The sequence below is a fragment of the Pleurodeles waltl genome, chromosome 3_1, assembly GCF_031143425.1.
Source record: "Pleurodeles waltl isolate 20211129_DDA chromosome 3_1, aPleWal1.hap1.20221129, whole genome shotgun sequence".
NCBI classification, from domain to species: domain Eukaryota; kingdom Metazoa; phylum Chordata; class Amphibia; order Caudata; family Salamandridae; genus Pleurodeles; species Pleurodeles waltl.
In genome coordinates, this window is record NC_090440.1 from 1,834,506,972 (window position 1) to 1,834,528,030 (window position 21,059).

The 21,059-nt window shown below is 44.3% G+C and overlaps 1 protein-coding gene across 1 annotated transcript in view; it reads right to left on the reverse strand.

The window, feature by feature from the left end:
* The window catches only part of HIBCH (3-hydroxyisobutyryl-CoA hydrolase), a 671,455-nt gene that overhangs the window by 332,336 nt on the left and 318,060 nt on the right, over positions 1–21,059 (reverse strand). The gene's annotated exons all lie outside the window — the stretch shown is intronic.

A 21,059-nucleotide genomic window follows, 5' to 3' on the forward strand; every position in this document is an offset into this window, starting at 1 on the left:
GTACTAAAAGTAGCTCGACCTGATAGAATATGACTCGCCACAGCGAGTGGGTGAGTAGATTTTTCGAGGTCTGTTATGCCCTGTCTTGTTGCAGTAAAGACAATATAGGATGATGGCTAAAGTTTTAAAGATAGACAAGTCATAGTGCTAAAAAAGGAGTTTTGAAAACATGCTTTCCGAACCAGTGAAAAAAATGTTTTATAGTTAATTTCAAATTACATCATTTGAGTTCTTGTAGAAGACAAGTTTGTAATGTTTCAAATATGTGGAATTGTTAAACGTATTTTCAAACTAAGTCAATCGTTTCAAAAGGGGTAGACATTTTGAAACTAGAGGTTTATTGCTATTTATTTTCAGCCATATGTATTTCAAACTAAATGTTTCCAACTTTTAACCTAAATCCAGTACCATTATTCAGAAAAGGAACACATTCAAGCCATTAGATTTATTAGGCCTGATCCTATTGGAATGATGTGTGCATCTCAAAAGTGTATTGGTTTGAATTAAATAAAATTTCCATTGTTAGGTTTTAAAGGTTACGTTTTATGTAGAACTAAGCAAGAAAGACTAGTCAATTAGGCATCGTATGGCATAATTAGTACAAACACTTGGGTTAACTTTTCTATAGAGGTCTCCTTGCCTTTCATTACTAGAAAATCATAAAATTGAACTGCAAGAAAAAGCTCTCTAACTGAAGTCATTCAGAGGATTATACTTCACGGTTTGAGGCACCCTAAATAGAGCATAAGGGGAGACGGCTGCTTTTTGGCAGTTATTTCACACCCACCAAAATCTAATTGCAGTCCATATCTTTGTTGGAGGTTTAAATACTTATCTTGAACCGTTTTACTTTCCTTTTCATTCACAGCCCTTTCAAAAGGACAGGCTCAACTAAACTATGCTCTACTAAACATACTATTGTTGCAATATATGCCATAATGCCAAAAAATGTGAGGGTTTTCACTTTATTCTGTTGTTTGATGGTTAGTGATCTTTTATATAAGCTTTTAACAGTAACATAGGTGATGTAACAAAGTCAAAAATCCACAAAGTAAACATAGGTTTCCACAACAAAGTCACAAAGAAGATGTTCTATTTATAGCAACCCCGGAAGCAGACTGCAGAGCATTACACAAATGTTTTATCTCTAGTTCACCATGGCAAATCACGTCTGGACAATTTTCACAAACAACTATTACAATCATTTAATACAATAAACAAACTGCACACCTCCCACTAACATTTGTATATTATATACCATTATAGTTTTATCTGGATATTTTACAAAAGTTAATAATGATATATACTATACGGCAAATTAATAGACATTTTCTACTATACTTGGACAAGGATCTGCATTGTACTTATGAAAAGTCAATTTTAAGATGAGATTCTCACATTTGGATTTGACTTTAGGGAATCCCATTGCTGTCTGTAATAGGAAAAGTGAAATGTCTGGCCTTACAAATTACTTGAGGTGTCAGTCAATCTCTTAATATCTTTCTTACATCTCACAGCAATAATTTATTGAACTGGATCCTTTATGTCTAGACTGGCCACGAGCATGATAAATGAAAAAAAGATGAGAAAATGTTTAAGGAGGGTGTGGTATCAAGCTGTGTCCCTATTCTCTGCATGAGTGAACTGGTGCATGAAGTGTATGATGTAAAGGCGTGAAATGTTCCCTCTCTCATAGTTCCACATGTGGCAGAGCTGTCCAAGCAGTGGAGTAAAAATGCTCAAGAAATCTACTGTCTACTTGTCTCTCCTCTGACACCCGAGTAACTTGCTATAAGGCAAGCAATGGATGCCCTGGCTTGCTGTTTTACTTCAGCCTGTCTGATTTCCTTTTTGGTTGTTGAGTGGGTTGAGAAAGGCTATGGTACATAGAGCCTTATTAGTGTTTGTGTTGAGGTGGGGTGTCTAGTGTTATGCATAGCTATTCTTTGGATGGGTTTTGTATATGTATGTGGTATCTCTTGTGTCCCTATTCTCTGAATGAGTCAACGGGTGCATGAAGTAAATTATTTAAGAGCATGGCAAATTCCCTCTCCCCTTGTTCCATTAGTGTCTTGTTGCCATTCAGTGTAGCCCTGGAGCATAAGCAAGATGTAGCTCTTGGTGGGGTTCTCAAACTGTAACGTGCAGATTTGGAAGTGCCTTATCGCCATGACAAAAGTGGTGGTCCAACCTCCATTTCTGAGTTGACAGACTGTGGGGGGAAAGGGGTGAAAACTCACCTTTTCACCCCATTCCATCTCCGTCTTCAACTGGACAACACCTTCCGTCACTGCTGCCATGCCCATGGAGAAAACACGATCCCCTCATTGCCAGAATTGAAGGTAGGAATGGCGCATTGCCAGGGTATGTTCGGTGGGCACTGCTCAGGAGGTCGGGACCACTGCAGACATATACACGTCACAGTAATTTATTTAAATCACTGTGACATGCATATGTTGGGGAGACAATTGTATCACACATTGCGGAGAACACACTGCCACACACTCATATCACACACACACACAATTGTGATTGTGGTGTAATAATTCAGAGCAAAATTATTGCTGGCACCACAATGACGGTACACTCACACTGGACACCTGTGCCCATGTGTGCACATTGCAAGGCGACCTACACCATTAGGTTTGTGCTATCTGTTGTGTATGTGAGTCAGTACATGTGTGTGTGTGGATTGGCTGGCTGAGGTGGAGAGAGTTGGAGTGTGTGATGTGGTTGTGTCTGTATGTGCGTCACTTGCATGTGTGACCAATATTGTTGTGTATGTTGTCTTGGTGTTGGACAAATTCAGGTGAGTGTCGTTGTGGGGCGGACATTGTTGTGATGTGTGTAGTTATGCTTGTGTGTGAGTGTGTTTGTGTAACTGAGTGTTTAGTTGGGTTGGTTCTGTCATGTGTGGGTGCAGTGTCAACGGTGTGTGTAGTGTCATGGGTGTTATGTCAATGTGTCTTTTCAGCATGTACGGGTTGTGTTGGAATTGTAATGGAAGATCGTGTATGTGGTGTGTAGTGAAGGGGGACACACACAGCTAAGGGACAGTGTGTGTGTCACTTACGTCTATTCCATAGCCCCTGCCATTGTACAAAGTCCATTGGGTACCACCGCCATCTCCCTTCATCAACAATCCGTTGTCAGTCATCCGCTTGCAAAGCTATAACATCTAAATATGGCAGGCGCAACCAAATCAACTTGACAGTTTTCAGAGGTCCGCCGCTGACGTGGCTGTGCTGTAACACCGCCAAAATTTAAATCAGGCCCTAAGAGCATGCACCAGTTGCCTTCTCATGAAACAATTGAAGTGATCATTCTCATCAAGGAAAGTCTCTATGATCACTGTTCAATTCCACTAAACACCATTTGTATCATGTTGGACCTGATCTTTTTGCAGGGTTATCCCCAAACATTTTGCCTTCTTCCTCCAAATTGTTTCAGATCTGTTTTGTTGCCTTTAGAACTCTGGGCACTTTACCATTGCTAACCAGTGCTAAAGTGCATATCCTCTCTGTCTAAAATCTATTGGTGATTGGCATATTTGATTTACTACTAAGTCCCTAATAGAGTGGACCAGGTGGGCCCAGGGCCTGTGAACCAAATGCTACTAGTGGAACTACAGCACTGATTGTGCCACATACGAAGTCTAAGGTCTGCCATTGCAGTGTCTGTGTGTGCAGTTTTAAACTGCCATTTTGACCTGACAAGTGCACCCAATTGCCAGGCCCACACCTTCCAATTTATCACCTGTAAGTCACCCCTAACGTGGGCCAAAGGCAGCCCCAGGGGCACGGTGCAGTGTATTTAAAAAGGTAGGGCACATACTGGTGCATTTTACATGTCCTGATAGTGAATTACTGCTAATTTCGTTTTTCACTATTACAATACCTATCTCTCCCATGGGGTAACATGGGGATTGCCTTGAACTATCCTTTACGTGTAATTTCCCATTGGGAGCAAATTGAGATATGGAGTTTGGGGTCTCTGAACTAACAAATTAAAAATACATTGTTTGGTGAAGTTGGTTTTAGAATTGTAAGTTTGAAAAAGCCACTTTTAGAAAGTGAACATTTTCTTGCCTAAACATTCTGGGCCTCTGCCTTTCTGCTGAATACACGTCCGGGTCAGGATGACAGTTGGGCTTTTTGTGCATTTACTCTAAACATCCACACAAAGGGAGTTGAGGTGTGCCCTGCATATCCTGATAGCCCATCACCAGGCTGATGGGTCTTCCGAAGCTAGGGTGGTGGAAGGAGCTGACACTTGCACCTGAATAGGGCTGTGCCTGTCTTCGCCCAAAGCAGTCTTCAGCCCCGGAGTGTCTGGGGCCAGGGCAGGAAAAGACAGGGACTTGTGAACTACAAAGACTTCTCTTTGAAGTTTCCCTACTTCAAAGACAGAAATGGGTATAAGTTCTGGACCGCTGACACCACAAAGTTGGAAAACGTCTGGAGTAAGGACGTTGCGCCAGGAAGAAGAGCTGGATGCTGTAGGAGAGACTGCTACTCTGCCTCTTGCTTAGTTGTACTGGCCTGCTGCTTTTGTCCAGGGAGTGAAAGAACTGGACTTTGCTTTCTACATCCTGTTTCCAAAGTTTTCCATGTGCTTGAACAGAGCTTGTCTCCTGTTAAGCAGTCTCAAGGACATCAAAGACTTCATTTGCCAGCGCCTGGGCTCTTCTGCTGAGAGCCCTAACTTGCCCAGTGGTGCCAACTCCAGTCACTGGGCCCTTGGAAGTGCAAGCTGGTGATCTGAAGGGGAAAATCCACGCATCAACGCGCTGTGGTGGAATAACTGACGCAGCACCAGCCTCGCGGCTGCAGAATCAAAGCAGCACCTGTTTCAAATGCAGCCCATTAACACAGCGTTTCTGGATTTTCCATGCATCGACCCTGGGCACCAATTTTTCACCGACTCTGCACTGCAGTAAGGAACTGGGCCGCGTGTCCAGAAATTTATGAATCGGCTTTCTGTGAGGGAAGAATCGACGTATCACTTTGCCAGTCAGTAAGGAACTGACGCATCGTTTTACCTGCGAGGAAGGAATCGACACATAACCTCCCCTGCGCAGTAAGTAACCGATGCATCACTTTGCTTTTCCGGCACCTCTCCTCCCTTGTGGCCCTCGTCTTTGTTTTTTACACATCCCAGGTACTTTCTGCTAAAAAGATACAGCCATTGATTCCTATGGATTATTAATTTTAAAAAGAGATATTTTGACTTGTGTATGTTGAACTTTTGTCGTTTTGGTCTTGTTTTATTCAGATAAATATTGGCTATTTTTCTAAACTGGTGTGCAGTCCTTTAGTAGTGTTTTCACTGTGTTACTGTGTGTGTGTTTGTGTATACAAATACTTTACACATTGCCTATTAGATAAGCCAGACTGTTTGTGCCAAGCTGCCAAGGTGGTGAGCAGGGGTTATCTTAGCTGAGTGGCTCCCTTGCCCTGACTCAAGAGCGGGTTCCAACTTGGACTGGGTGCAGATCACTGCCCATTAGGGACCTCATTCCTAACATTGGTGGTCAGCGGTGAAGATAGGACTTCTATTTGTTCTTTATATACAGTGATTGGTGTAAACTACTTCCATATCGCAGACCATTACCTACCAATATACGGTTTCGCCTTTATCTCACAACTGGTAATTTTTCTAAATTTACTCCTGCTTCATCGTTGTCAACTTTGAACCCTGTGTGGCTGTTGCACCTGTGAAGCCTTGAAGGTTTGGAAATTAACTTCTGGCACCTACACAGCTGAGTTTTCTGGAAGGTGAGGGGGCTGGCTGTAAGGAGGAGATCCACAAGGCGGGATCATGAGACAGCCCTGTATTGTTATGAGGAAACACGCTGGGAAGAAACACTATCAGATGACTCTGGGGAGGACCCCTCTGAAAGTGTAAAGTATATATGGCCTTGGAACCTTATAGAGGATCCCAAACCAGGAGCCCAAGAGAGCAGTGGCCCTGAGGAAAAAGCAGGGGAAGGAAAATACAACTTTGCAGAGGCTGCAGAGGAGAGAGGGGAGTCCACAGAGAGGGAGTCCCCTTGCTGGATCTACTGCTGAAAGCAGTGTCTCCTCCCACACCCTGTCCCATGAAGAGTTCAATGACAGACTGGCTGAGAGGGACCTGCAGCTGGCTTAATAAGATGCAGAGGAAGGAGGAGCTGAGGATGACACAGCCCTAGCAGAGGAGAGGAGGGCTGAGGTGGAGAGAGAGCCTTAGCCCAGGAAAAGGAAATTATTTTAGCTCATGAGCTAATCTCAGATGCTGGAAGTGAAAATACCATGTCCAGTACTGAAGAAAAGGTCCACATACTCAGAGACTTGGTTTCTAAGGAGAAGGGGGCATACACCAGTAGGCTCAGGCATATAAGGGAGCTCCAGAGGTGCACAGGGTCCCTGAGGGGGATTGAGAAACTGGCACAGGGAGTCATATTCCTGGTGGTGGGAGGGACACTCTACTGGCTCTAGAATAGGGTAACATGGTGAAGTTTACCCCCATGAAGAAAGGTCTGGTCCGGAAGTATAAAGTCACCCCAGAGGAGGGTAGGTTGAATTTCATGGACCGTCAGACACTGTCTATCAAGATGTGGGATGATGTGGAGGACTTTTTCAAGGCACTGGATGGTTGGGTGAAGGGTAGTATGGTGAACACACATGAGGTGTTGTACAATTTGATTGCTGGAGAGCATATGTTCAGTCACAGTTTTCCAGAGCTATGGCAACACCTCGTGGAGTGTGAGCTCTTTGACCCCAGGGAACTTGCACTGGAGGCAAACCTCTGGGTGAGTACAAGAGGGTCTGAAGGGGCACTGGGGAGCAACCCTAAGGGGAGTGGCTCAGGTTTCCCCTGTTAAAGAGAGGGGGAGGTGCTAGAAATAGTGTTTCTGGTTGGCTAGTGTAGAAACCCAAGCCAGGCTGAACCCACCACTCTAGTCAGGGCAAGTAAGATACATGCTAACCCTCTGGTAGCTTGGTGCAGAGCATGCAAGCTTAACCTCAAAGGTAATGTGTGAAGTACTTGTGCAACTCAAGTCACAGTAACCCAGTACCCACACCACAAAAGGGATCCACACCAGGTTTTAAAAAATAGTGATTTTTAAATAAGTATAATAGAACCGAAGCGACACAGATCCAATAAATAGCTTAGGAGCTATACTCAGAATAGATTAAAGGAATATTAAGTCAAGGCAAGCTATACAAGTCTGCAATAACAAACTGTTGTGGTGAAGTTTTCTATGCACAAAAGAAAGGAACAAGCCTGAAGCTCGATTGCGCAGGGCTCGGGTTAGGGTCTTTACGGTACTAGCAGGAGCAGCATGGTGTCTATGTGGTTACCCAAGCTGGAACGAGGTAAGGGATATGGGTCAAGCCTCGATAGGTAGTTGTATCAGGTCAAATGCAGTAATCGTTCTTCCTTCCCCCACTGGTGAGGAGTGCTGGGTAATCAGTCCAGGACCGCTCGGGTCCACCTCTCCCGCAGGCTACTAGCAAGAAGGGCCTGGGCTGTGACAGTACCTACGTGCAGGTGGAGGAAGGTGCTGCGATGAGACAGACCACCTCACAGCGGCAGGGGGGCTGGAGGAGTGAGCAGCGCACGGAAGATGGTGTGGTGTGATGTGCGTGGCGCAGCTCACCCGAGGGAGTGGGCTGTATCCAAGTATTCCTTGCGGGGAAAGCTCAACCTCCTTTCTCCTTCTGAGATGATGCCTGCAGCCAACGAACACTGCTGTTACTTGACCATGGCTTGCACTCCCCAGACACTTGAGCAGGGCCTTGAACGCCGGTGGGGAGACGGGCAGCCTGTGGCAAGATTCTTGACGCTCCGGGGCCTCAGATGGGACGGGGTTAGCTAATCAACCCCTGGAGACACTCTGGAGTTGTTTGGAGGTTCATGCTGCAGGGCAGAGGTCAGCAGGCAGCAGGGCAGCAGCAGTTCCTGGGAACAGTCAGGCACAGCAAAGTGGCAATCCTTCTTGCGCAGCAGCTTTTACTCTAGCAGAGTTTCTTCTTAGTACAGTAGTGTCCTAATGAGTGGGTCAAGAGACCTAGTACTTATACAAGAAAGTGCCTTTGTTGTGGGGGATGACCACAAAAGAATTCTTGTGAAGTGCACATGCCCCCATTTCATGTCAGTCTCGGCTCCAGACAATTAGTGGGAGGCAATCAGCCCCTCTGTGTGAACTCCAGTCCTTACCCTTTGTGGTGTACGTTTTTGAGCTCTTCCCAACCTCCTCCTGAGGAAGACCCATCAGTATTCAGATAAATGAAGATGTGGCTGAGAATTCTGTGTTGTGGGTGTGTGAAGGGAACGCACAAGCGTAGCTGTCACCTAGCCCAATCCAGACATATATTAGAGATAGGCAGTAGGCACACAGAGCAGACTGCAGAGAAATGTCTGCCTTCTAAAAGACATTCCTAAAATAGTAATAATAAATCCAACTTTACCAGTAAAGAGGATGTATTATTACCATTCCAATGGTACTATACATGATGCAGTTACTCCGCTCAGATCAGGAATTACAGCTTAAAGATTTTATAAGGAATTCCCAATGCTGGCCCATGAAAAGGGCAGGCCTCACAGTAATGAAAAATTACTTTTAGGAGTGGTTCATTACTAGGACATGAAAAACCTAAAGGTACATGTCCTACCTTTTCCTTAATTGTCACCCTGCCCTATGGGCTACCTAGGGCTTACATTAGAGGTGACTTACACATACGAAAAAGTGGAGTTCAGGGCTTGGCAAGAATTTTAGATGTCAAGTCGGGTGGCAGTGCTCTTTTTGGACACTTGGGGTCCCCCTTGTAGTGTCCATACTCGCCACACTCATAGCACTTAGGTGTTTTGGGCTGCTGACTTTTGCCAGGGTAGTTTGGTTTCTGATGGCCAGCTTGGGAATGTGAACCAGACCCTTTCCCTTGTGAGTTGTACTGGGGGCCTTTAAATAACTCTTTCCTTTGATTCCCCCCTCCTTCCTCTGGTGGGAACCGTGACCACACTTTTGGGAGTCCCCCCCAGATACCTTTGAGAACACCCTGGTCCTGGCCCAGGTGTCTGCCTCCTCAGCAAGCTTCCTGGGATCAGTCAGCTTGCTCTCCACCACGTGTTGGCGCAGCTCTGTAAAAACAACTATCAAGCATGTGCTTCTTCAAAAACAAGTTGTGCAGCCCATCAAAATCATTCACATATCTGCCCTTCACCCAGCCCTTCAGTGCCTTACCAGCCTAATCAAGAAAATCCACCCAGAATTGTGTGTTGAGTTTCCTGACTGACCATGAACTTTTGGCTGTATCGTTCAGGTGTCAGACGAAACATCTTGACTAAGATGGCTTTCATGGCAGGGTAATTGTTCTGGCCCTCACATCCAAAGTAAGAAGGGTGCCTCTCCACACTGGGGACATGTACTTATACAAATTACCCCCCCCAGAACTCCTCTGGGACCCTGTGTGCTCTTAAAGCCACTTTGTAGGCTGCCAACCACCTATCTATGTGATCCCCCACATTGAAACTGGGTGCCACATCTTTTGGGATGTGCACTCTAGACTCATTTGAAAGCACTGCTGGTAAGCTGCCACGATTTCCATTGCTGGACCCTTGTTGGACCTGGTCTTTTTGCAGGGTCATCCCCAAACATTTTGCCTCCTTCCTCCTATTTTTTTTCTGACCAGTTGTTGGCTTTAGGACAATGGGCACTTTACCACTGCTAACCAGTGCTAAAATGCATATACTCTGTCTAAATTGTATTGGTGATTGGTTTATCCATGAATGGCATCGATTTACTAGTAAGTCATTAGTAAAAGTGCACTAGAGGTGCCCAGGGCCTGTACATCAAATGCTACTAATGGGCCTGCAGCACTGATTGTGCCACCCAGCTGAGTAGCCCTAAAAACATGTCTGTCTCAGATCTGCCATTGCAGTTTCTGTGTGTGCAGTTTTGCACTGCCAATTCATCCTGGCAAGTGTACCCACTTGACAGGCCCAATCCTTCCCTTTAACTACATGTAAGTCACCCCTAAGGTAGGGCCTAGGTAGCCCCATGGGCAGGGTGCAGTGCATTTAAGAGGCAGAGCATGTACTGATGTGTTTTACATATACTACTAGTGAAATACTGGCAAATTCGGTTTTCACTGTTGCAAGGCCTATCTCTCTCATAGGTTAACATGGGAACTGTCTTTAATTATCTTTTAAGTGCAGTTTCCCATTGGGAGCAGATAGAAATGTGGAGTTTGGGGTTGCTGAACTCACAATTTAAAAAAAATACCCTTTGGTAAGGTTGGTTTTTAGATTGCCAGTTTGAAAATGACACTTTTAGAAATTGGGCATTTTCTTGCTTATACCATTCTTTGTCTCTGCCTGCTTGTGGAATCCACGTCTGGGTTAGACTGACAGTTGGGCTGTTTGTGAATTCCCCCTAGACACTGACAAAGGGAGCTGGGGTGTAGCCTGCATATCCTGATGAGTCTCCTAGGCTTGATTAGGAAGGGAGGAGCTGACACACCTGAAACACTTGTGCCTGTCCGTCACACAATGCAGTCTCCTACCCCCTCGTGTGTGCCTGGATTCAGGTATGGGCAAGGCAGGATCTTGTGAACAAAATTTCCCTACTTCAAAGGCAGAAAGGAGTATAAGTAGTGGACCCAAAACCCCTGTATCGAGAGGAAGCTCTGCCAAGGAGAAGAGGTGTGTGCTTTGCTGGGTTGGTTTCCAGTTGCTGCTTCTTCCTTAGAGAGGACAAAGACTGGACTTTGCTGTATATCCTGCTTGTGAACTTTCTCCAAGGACTTAGACTGAGCTTGCCCCCTGTTCTGAAGTCTCAGGGCCATCAAAGACTTGCTCGCCAGAACCTGGACTCTCTGCTGAGACTCCTACCCTGCCAAGTGGTGCCTAATCCAGTCCCTGGGCCCTTGAAAGGGGAAGCTGGTGAAAAACCAAGAAGAACTAAGTGCACAGACTTCAGACGACTCCGGACCGACGCTGATGCCTGATCCAGTGACGCCACCTGTAACTGAAGCTGTGGTCCTCGCTGGAGTGCGACGACCCCACAAGCCCAACGCAGCCTCGCTTAAGTCCACGATTCCGTGAGCCCCGAAGTGCCATGTCACTGACGTCCTTGACACCCGACTCTGCTGCGGCCCCTGCAGCCTCGTGGCGTGACCGCGACCAATTGCGGTGACCGCACCACGTTGTGACTGCTAGATATCGGCCCCGCCAGAAGTGCAAGGATCGGACACATCGCACCGACGGGCCTCACCTTCACAGCAAGGACCTGACGACTCGCACCAACGCCTCTGCTCCTTGGCTCCGTAGCATTGGAACAGACGCCACACTGGATCCAGCGACGCCTCGATCCCAGACTCCATGCACCGGATTTTGTTCCCCATTTTCAAAAGGTACTGTACCTGGGGGTTCATGTGACTCCGTGACTGGTACCATTAACACAGATTGTTGGGAACAACTCTGTCACAACACCATGATATCACCAATTTGAAACATTTGTGTTGCTAAGCGCCATATTGACGTTTAATCTTTAAAAATTCATAAGTTTGCTTGTGTATGTTGGAATTTTGTCGTTTTGGTCTTGTTTTACTCAAATAAATAGTGGTTATGTTTCTAACCTGGTGTTTTCACTGTGTTACTGTGTGTGATTGTACAAATACTTTACACATTGCCTCTGAGATAAGCCTTACTGCTTGTGCTAAGCTACCAAGGGGGTGAGCAGGGGTTATCTTAGCTGTGTGACTCACTTACCCTGACTGGAGTGAGGGTCCCTACTTGGACAGGGTACAAACCACTGCCAACTAGAGGCCCCATTTCTAACATATGACACCTCTTATTGCAAGTTAGTCCAAGAGCAGGTCATCTTCAGCTATGTTGGGTGCAATAACAACCAAGATGAATTAAACCAATTATTAATAAGAGCCTTTTTAGGTCGAAGCCTATCAGTTTGCTTAAGACATCTTTGGGACATTCAGAAAGCTTCCCTGGAGATGCATTCTGCCCATTGCTTGCCATTGGCCTTGTGGTTTGTAACTCTCATTTCCTTGCTTTCTATTTGCTGACTCTGTTTGAGGCTGTACAGCTTGAGCTCGTCCCTTCCGCTGCACAAACCTTCTTCTTCATCCTTCCGAGATCTCACTTTCTGTAAAGAGGACTTTAAATCTTGTTCTTATCTTGTCACATTTGCTGTGCACTCAAAGACAGATGTCAGATGTCAGGGTCCATCTTCTGAGGGAGCTTGCTGTTTACTTTTCCTTCTGTGACTCAAATGTGATAGCATTTATAGGAAAACAAGAGTATTGCAGATCAATCTCCCTATGGAGCTTGCTTCTGCCCCTCTCATACTCCAGTTTAAGAGGCTGTAACATAACGCTTAAAAGAGGCCTGCAGGGAGGAGATGAATGCACAGGTGCTAAACAAATATTCATGTTGAGGATCATCTACCAAAGCACTGTTGGCTTTTCCCTAATATGACTCTCTGGTAAATGTCTAATGAGCTTTCTGTTTACAGTCAGTGAGACAGGGTACCACACCCTCTTAAGAAAAACATGCATTGGCAAGCTAAATGTTCTACAAAACTACACTTAATGAGCAATAGCTTCCATGTGCGCAACGTGTGCAGTAGCACAATGCCATAAAAAAAAAAACTAGACAACACAGATTGCTGCTTTCCTGAAAACTACAAACAGGAGCCCAGAATTCCACTACATTATTTCAACTATAGCCTCAAACATCCTGCCTATTTCAACACATAGTTTTTATACTACTTGGTGGATGTGGATGTTGTAAGCAATGAAATGGTTGAACATGTTCCACTGAAACAACAGCCTACCACCAGGGCCAGCTTCAGCACTGATGGCGACTGGTATGACATCCTATGCCACTTCACTCTTTCTGCTCTACATTGCACCACTCTACTCTATGCTAGTGCACTCTACCCCTCTCTACTATGCAACACTTACCTCTTCGCCACAGCAGTATACATCAATCCAGGGTAGACCACTCCATTCTACTATGCACCCTTCCCCTCTATGCCACTCACTCAATGCCACTCTAATCTGCAAAACTGCATTCTGTCACCGCACTCTGCACCACTGTGCTACACCACTGCAATCTATCCTGCACTACTCCACTCTTCGCCACTTCACTCTATTCTGAAACAACTTACTCAATGCCACTGAACTCTACTCTGAACCACTGCACTCTATGACACTGCATTACATGACACTACTCTATGCTACTGCATTCTACTCTGCACCACTATACCCTGCACTAATCCACTCTACACCACTGTTTTGCTTTACTGCTGACCGAGCCAAAATACACACACACTGAAAAGAGTCAAAAAGAAACTCTGGAATGTACCTCTTAATCTTAAGAAGACATTTATTAAATCACTTTGCAAGGTTCGTAAAGGAAGGTCAGTAGAACTGAAAGTGCACCTTTAAAATGTGCTCAACATATATATACAGGGAGTGCAGAATTATTAGGCAAATGAGTATTTTGACCACATCATCCTCTTTATGCATGTTGTCTTACTCCAAGCTGTATAGGCTCGAAAGCCTACTACCAATTAAGCATATTAGGTGATGTGCATCTCTGTAATGAGAAGGGGTGTGGTCTAATGACATCAACACCCTATATCAGGTGTGCATAATTATTAGGCAACTTCCTTTCCTTTGGCAAAATGGGTCAAAAGAAGGACTTGACAGGCTCAGAAAAGTCAAAAATAGTGAGATATCTTGCAGAGGGATGCAGCACTCTTAAAATTGCAAAGAATCTGAAGCGTGATCATCGAACAATCAAGCGTTTCATTCAAAATAGTCAACAGGGTCGCAAGAAGCGTGTGGAAAAACCAAGGCGCAAAATAACTGCCCATGAACTGAGAAAAGTCAAGCGTGCAGCTGCCACGATGCCACTTGCCACCAGTTTGGCCATATTTCAGAGCTGCAACATCACTGGAGTGCCCAAAAGCACAAGGTGTGCAATACTCAGAGACATGGCCAAGGTAAGAAAGGCTGAAAGACGACTACCACTGAACAAGACACACAAGCTGAAACGTCAAGACTGGGCCAAGAAATATCTCAAGACTGATTTTTCTAAGGTTTTATGGACTGCTGAAATGAGAGTGAGTCTTGATGGGCCAGATGGATGGGCCCGTGGCTGGATTGGTAAAGGGCAGAGAGCTCCAGTCCGACTCAGACGCCAGCAAGGTGGAGGTGGAGTACTGGTTTGGGCTGGTATCATCAAAGATGAGCTTGTGGGGCCTTTTCGGGTTGAGGATGGAGTCAAGCTCAACTCCCAGTCCTACTGCCAGTTCCTGGAAGACACCTTCTTCAAGCAGTGGTACAGGAAGAAGTCTGCATCCTTCAAGAAAAACATGGTTTTCATGCAGGACAATGCTCCATCACACGCGTCCAAGTACTCCACAGCGTGGCTGGCAAGAAAGGGTATAAAAGAAGGAAATCTAATGACATGGCCTCCTTGTTCACCTGATCTGAACCCCATTGAGAACCTGTGGTCCATCATCAAATGTGAGATTTACAAGGAGGGAAAACAGTACACCTCTCTGAACAGTGTCTGGGAGGCTGTGGTTGCTGCTGCACGCAATGTTGGTGGTGAACAGATCAAAACACTGACAGAATCCATGGATGGCAGGCTTTTGAGTGTCCTTGCAAAGAAAGGTGGCTATATTGGTCACTGATTTGTTTTTGTTTTGTTTTTGAATGTCAGAAATGTATATTTGTGAATGTTGAGATGTTATATTGGTTTCACTGGTAATAATAAATAATTGAAATGGGTATATATTTTTTTTTGTTAAGTTGCCTAATAATTATGCACAGTAATAGTCCCCTGCACACACAGATATCCCCCTAACATAGCTAAAACTAAAAACAAACTAAAAACTACTTCCAAAAATATTCAGCTTTGATATTAATGAGTTTTTTGGGTTCATTGAGAACATGGTTGTTGTTCAATAATAAAATTAATCCTCAAAAATACAACTTGCCTAATAATTCTGCACTCCCTGTATATACTCATACACAATGCAAAGCAAAATATTTAGTAAAAAGTCATATGGTCGTTCATCCTTCTCTCAGTAGCTTCAAGCCATAGACTCTGAGATTAGCTGCTGAAGAGAGAGAGAGAGAGCGATATCTACCCTCATGGGGTGTCAGGCATGTGACGTCAGAATCTTGAATGAAGTTTCTGAATCTCCTACTGCCAAACCTGGGTCTTTTATATAACTTAAACAAGCCAGAGGGAAGAGTTCTACAAAACCTCCCCCACTCCCTGTTATTCAAAAGCTACTTCAGGTCAGCTTTGAAAGAAACCCTTTGGAACCGGCCAGTTTCCCAAGGTGTCCCTCCCAAAACTAAACCGTTCCCTGCCGTACCATAAACATCATCCTAGTACATTCTTGTCTTGCTGACTGACTGACTCCTCCATGTTATGTCCTAGCCCTTGGTGAGAAAGAACACACAGACAGGCAGAATAAAAACATGAACAAAAAGCACATTGTATAACGTGGGCATGGGAAAATACTCGCAGCTTTTAACGTGGCGATGGCTAATGCTAAAATAAAGTCAATAGGCAAATTGAAGCTGGTGGTCACTCATGTGATGGTGTGCTGCTAGGCTAAGTGCAACGTGGAGTCAGTGGTCAAAACACAAATATCATTACAACCACTTCACTCTACTCTGAAACAACCTACTCTGAACCACTACCCTCTAAGCCACGCTACTTTAAACCATTGCCCTCTACGCCACTCTACTTTAAATCGACACATCATGTGCCAATACACTCAACACCACTTTACTCAAAATCAATGCACACGGCGCCACTGCACTCTGTGCCAACTACTCTGCACCACTGCAGTCTACGACACTACTCTGCAACACTCTGCGTAACTGCATGCATTACCACTCTATTCTACTATGTGCCACTCTACTCTGGACCAATGTACTCTACGCAACTCTGCTCTGTAAGACTTCGCTCTGCCACTGAACTTGCTGCCACTCTACTCTGCACCATAGCACTCTACAACACTGCATGCTACACCACTGAAAGCTACACCACTTTAACACAATTGTGCTCTATGGCACTGCACTCTAAGGCACTCTGTACTCTACATCAATGCTCTCTGCAACACTCAACTCTACACCACTCTACTACAAACTAGGCCCTACACTGAATCACTCCATGCCACTCTAACTTATTCTGCACCACTGCACTCCACTACACTCTACACCTCTCTACTCTACACCTCTGCACGCTACCCTGAACCACCCCACTCTGAGCCACTTCACTCTACTCAGAAACTATCTATTCTACTCCGCCACACCACTCTAAGTCAGTGCACTCGACACCACTTTACTCAACCAAGGCACTCTACACCACAGCACTCTACTTTGCTTGACTGCACTTTACACCACTTCACTGTAGGCCACTCTACGACACCCCACTCTATGATCCTCTTCTTGATAAAGCTCTACACCTCTACTCCACTCTATGCCACACTACTCCAACTACAATGCTCTACGCAACTCCCACAATGCTACTCTATGCCACTTTACTCCACTCTATTCTTCAACACACAACTCCATTCTATGCCAATCCACTCCATGACACTTTACGCCACTTAACTCTACAACACTCTACGCTGCTCTATGCTATTCCACTCTCCTACACTACTCCACTTCATGACTATCTACTGTTTTCTATGCCACTCTACAACACTCTACTCCACTCTACACAACGCCCTTTGCGCCACTCCACTCTGACCCTCCCACTCTGACAATCTACGCCACACAACTCTACTCTACGCCCTTCTACTCTACAACACCCTCCATGCTACTCCATGATACTCACCTTCACTACACTCAACTCTACACCACTCCATAACACTCCATTCTACTCATCTTTACAACACTTCATGCCACTCTCCTTTACCACACAAATTTTTAGCCATGCTCAACAGCTGTCACGCTGGTGTGCTAAACCTTATAGGCAAAGCCAACAGCTCTTGCATAGGTGGGACCTATCGACTTTGTCAGTGCTTGTTTCCTTAAGCTAATGCTATCTGTGACAGCAGTTATGTGAGCAGAGAAACTACAGAGTAACCCAAGCCATGTGCTTTAGATTGTCCATCTACTGGAAGCACTGAACGCCATGTCATGGTTAAGTTATTATGTTAGATTTGTATTATAATTTCAAATGCCATTCGTTGAATCTTCCATTGTTACTTTAGGCTTCTAACTGTTGGAATCGGCCCTGTTTTAGGAAATACTTCCCAGTTTAAATGAATAAGCTGTTCTCATCCAATCCATGTTCCTGCCAAAAACAGCAAAGAAAATAAACTTTACGTTTTCTGTCTTTATTTGGGAATGAATGCAGCCAAGGAAAGAAATGTGCGGCCCAAGTGATCATATTGATGGGGTTCGACTGGTCACAGGGGGGAGAGGGGGAGGGGAATAATGTGGTATCACCACCAAGTAAATTTTCGGAATATAATAGCAGCAAGCACTTTATTTAACAGCAAGACTTTTAGATATTTTGGTTATAAAGCCATCTATTCCACAGCAATTCCTGAACATAAAATAATAAGTAGTCCAATAATTATTTTTCGTGATACCCGGGAGCCATAGTTTCCATGACTGCAAATCCTGCATGTGCATGCAAAAGGGTGCTGTGCCCAGGACAAAAGAATCATGTTACATCTGAACGAAGAGTTTACTAGAGATTGCAAGCGTTCAGGAGAAGATAATTTGCTCTTCATGCAGTCAGACAGCATGTTGCTGGAAGCCAAACGTAACACATGGTTAAGCGTCAGCACCAACTAGACCATTTCGGTATATTGGCAATTCGAGCCTCCCAAAGGAGATTTCCGTGAGCTGTGCCAGGAGAGTAGGGGGAGACTGTGGAGTTCAGTGCTAGGCAAAGGATGTCAAATTTATTCTTCTCATGTACAAAACCGACACCATGAGTTTCAGGAAAAGAACTGGACTAGCCTTTCAAACTTGCCTTTTTGTGGCGGCATTGTGAGGTTCTCTAACTAAGATAAGTGAAATATTTTCCGGTGATTTCAGCTCCTTGTTGAATCATATATAAGAAGGAATTCCCAGGTGATCACAACACATTTGTTCACTTATTTGTCATTGTGTTTCTCACCCTTTTGCTGCTGTTTTAGACTTTGATCGTTGCTTTTTTTCAGCTAGAACTTGTACTGAATCTACTACTGGATATTCATGCTGCATAAATATTGTACACATTGCCTCTACTTAAGCTTGTCTGCTTTGTGCCAAGCTTCCAGGGGGTAAATGACAGATTAATTTAGTGAATTTTGTGGTTCACCCTGACAAGGATGGTGGTTGTTCTGAGTGAGGCTCCCTGCCCCCATTTTTTTTACATTTGCCCTTTTACAATGTGGTGGGTAGATAATCAGAAATTCTGTTTTCAAAGGGTTTACTTTCAGATGTTATATGGTCATCTAGGATGATGTGTTTGAAGGATCGAAGATAGTAAAATAGTATCTTCTCTCAAAGAGATTTGTAGACGTAGCTGGGTGTCGTCTACATAGAACTTGGATGAAATGTCCTGTTATCTCAGGAGGAAGCGAAGAGGTGCCATATAAGGGTTAAAATGTTTAGGGTAGAGAATGGAGACTTGTGGAACCCCTGGTTCAAGTGCAAGAGTTTGGAAACGGAGACTGATACCTGTCAACAAATAAAACTATTTTCCAAGTATGACTGGAACCAGTTGAGAACTGAGGCTTTGAAGCCTATTCTTTCTTTAACAATGTTTAGGAGAGTGGGATGGTTGACCATGTCGAAAGCTGCCAACAGGTTGAAGAGAATGAGCAGGCCTGAACACTTTTCATCCAGAATTTATAGGACTTTATCCATGATTATGTACGGTGCAGCATCCTCTCCTGATTTCATAATCGTTGCACAAGTTGTTTACTCCAACAAATTCTGTATGTTGTGTTGCAACAATAAATTTCATTGCTTTTGTGAAAAACATTATGTATTGACACAAGGAATAAGTCCAGATGACCTGTCCATTCTTATTTTAATAAGGTTTTCACTTGACCAAAGTTTAACTCCTCTGACAGGCGTTTGTTTAGTTAGTTCAGAGAAGCAATATCACTTTGTTGATTTTTTTTAATAATTTTTTTTTTTTACAGCAGGGCGACCTGGATTGGGTCACTTAAGTGCAAAGGGAGATGTAATTCAGCTAAGGTTTTGAACATTTCAGAGTGTGTCACCATTCTGAACTTCTGTATAGCACTAACTTTTAGGTGTTTTCGAGGAATACTAGACTTGAAGAAGGTCTGACTAGGGAGGCATGCCCCCTCCCTACTTTTATGCAGCCTAAAAGTTATAGGCTTAGTTTCAATACCACTTGTGTGTACTATACTACCTAAGCAAGCCAGTACTTTGACATCTTGGGAAACGACTAGTACTACTGATTTCTAGGGGTTAACAGTGAGTCTTGGTGAAAGCTGTGGACCTATATGCGCTGATAATTATACATAAATAAAACCCAGCAGCACCCACTTTCTTCTACTTTTAACCATACCACAGGCACCAAAACTCAGTGGATACATGGGTAGTCTTGACATATTTTTAAGCATCTTTAGATCCACTTACATCCAAGAATTATCAAAGTTCTCCCTCCACTGAGGTTGAGCACATCCTGGTATTCATGATGCTAGGATGAGACCCGATGATGAAGCTTCCTGTTAAGAGTGGGAGATGGACCTTTAACACATTAGGTGGCTACCTGGTAGTAGCAGTCTCACACCATTTCTATAGTGCATAGGTTTGGGATACCATAGTAGGAAAGCTGTACCCATAGACCGTTACCTCTCCTCTCATCCCGCATTTGTTTAGGTTTGTGTGTAACTCAATACTATGTTCATCTCAATCTGGATCAGATTGGGCCATTGTTATATTATGTGACATGTAATATAGTGTGTTTAGGAAAGAATGCTGTGAGGTAGGAAAGAATTTGTGAGGTATGAGGGAATGTTGTGATGGATTGGAATGCCAGGGAGTCAGTTGGTACATGAGTTAAGGATATACGGAGGTGTTGGCGTTACTGGATAATACTTTAAATAAAAGAATATTTAACCTGTTTCAACGTGTTCGTGGGTTACAACAAAATTTTTGACGACGACTTGAAGAGAAGAACCCTGGATTTTAAGTCTTATGTCCTGCCACTTTGGGAATTTCAAGGATTTACCATGTAGTGAGTACGTAGCGCGAAAACACTCCCCCTGTTATTTTTGGAAGAGACTGGATTTGACTGGTGTAACTCCGCATTATTGTGGCGGCTTTTGCTGGGATGTTGCATGCCTGAAATTTGGGTACAGGCGAGCGCATCTCCGGATGGCAGTTACTGTTTTAAGTGCGCGCGACGTTTGATTTGAACGACAACACACACAAGCTTAGCCTGTTTCCTCGGGTTTGTGTGAGGTCACGTGCGGCGAATTAACAAAGAGGAATCGCGCGCAACGTTTGTTTGCCAAGAAGCTTCGCGCAACAGCACACACCACTTCAGCCCGTTTCCTTGTGCTCCTGTGCAGTCGCGCATGTCGAATTTACCAAGAGGAATCATTTTTGCAGACCTTACCAGCTGTAGACGTGTTGCTTCACACACGGATTGAACTTCATCAAGTCACTTCCAACGGCACACACGCCGTGTGGTGTATTGTGTGTCAACTTCCTGTCTCTACTCCATGCTGAGCTTCTAGTGCGACAAATTATCTTTTGAAGTGGTTATACTTGTTGGCCATCTTGAGGGTATTTAGTTTACATTTCGGGTTAAAATGTGTGTAGCTCAGACATTTACCCTCACTCCACCACAACCATTTTTGAGCTCTCCAGGAGAACCACAGGTTAAGTGGCAGGAATGGAAGGAATACTTTCTAAATTACTTGGAAACTATAGAAGATGAAAACCTATCTCCAGTTTAAAAAAAAAGAAAATTTTATTACACTGCCTTGGGCCACAAGGTCGTAAGGTATATAATTCTGCGGATAAGAAGGA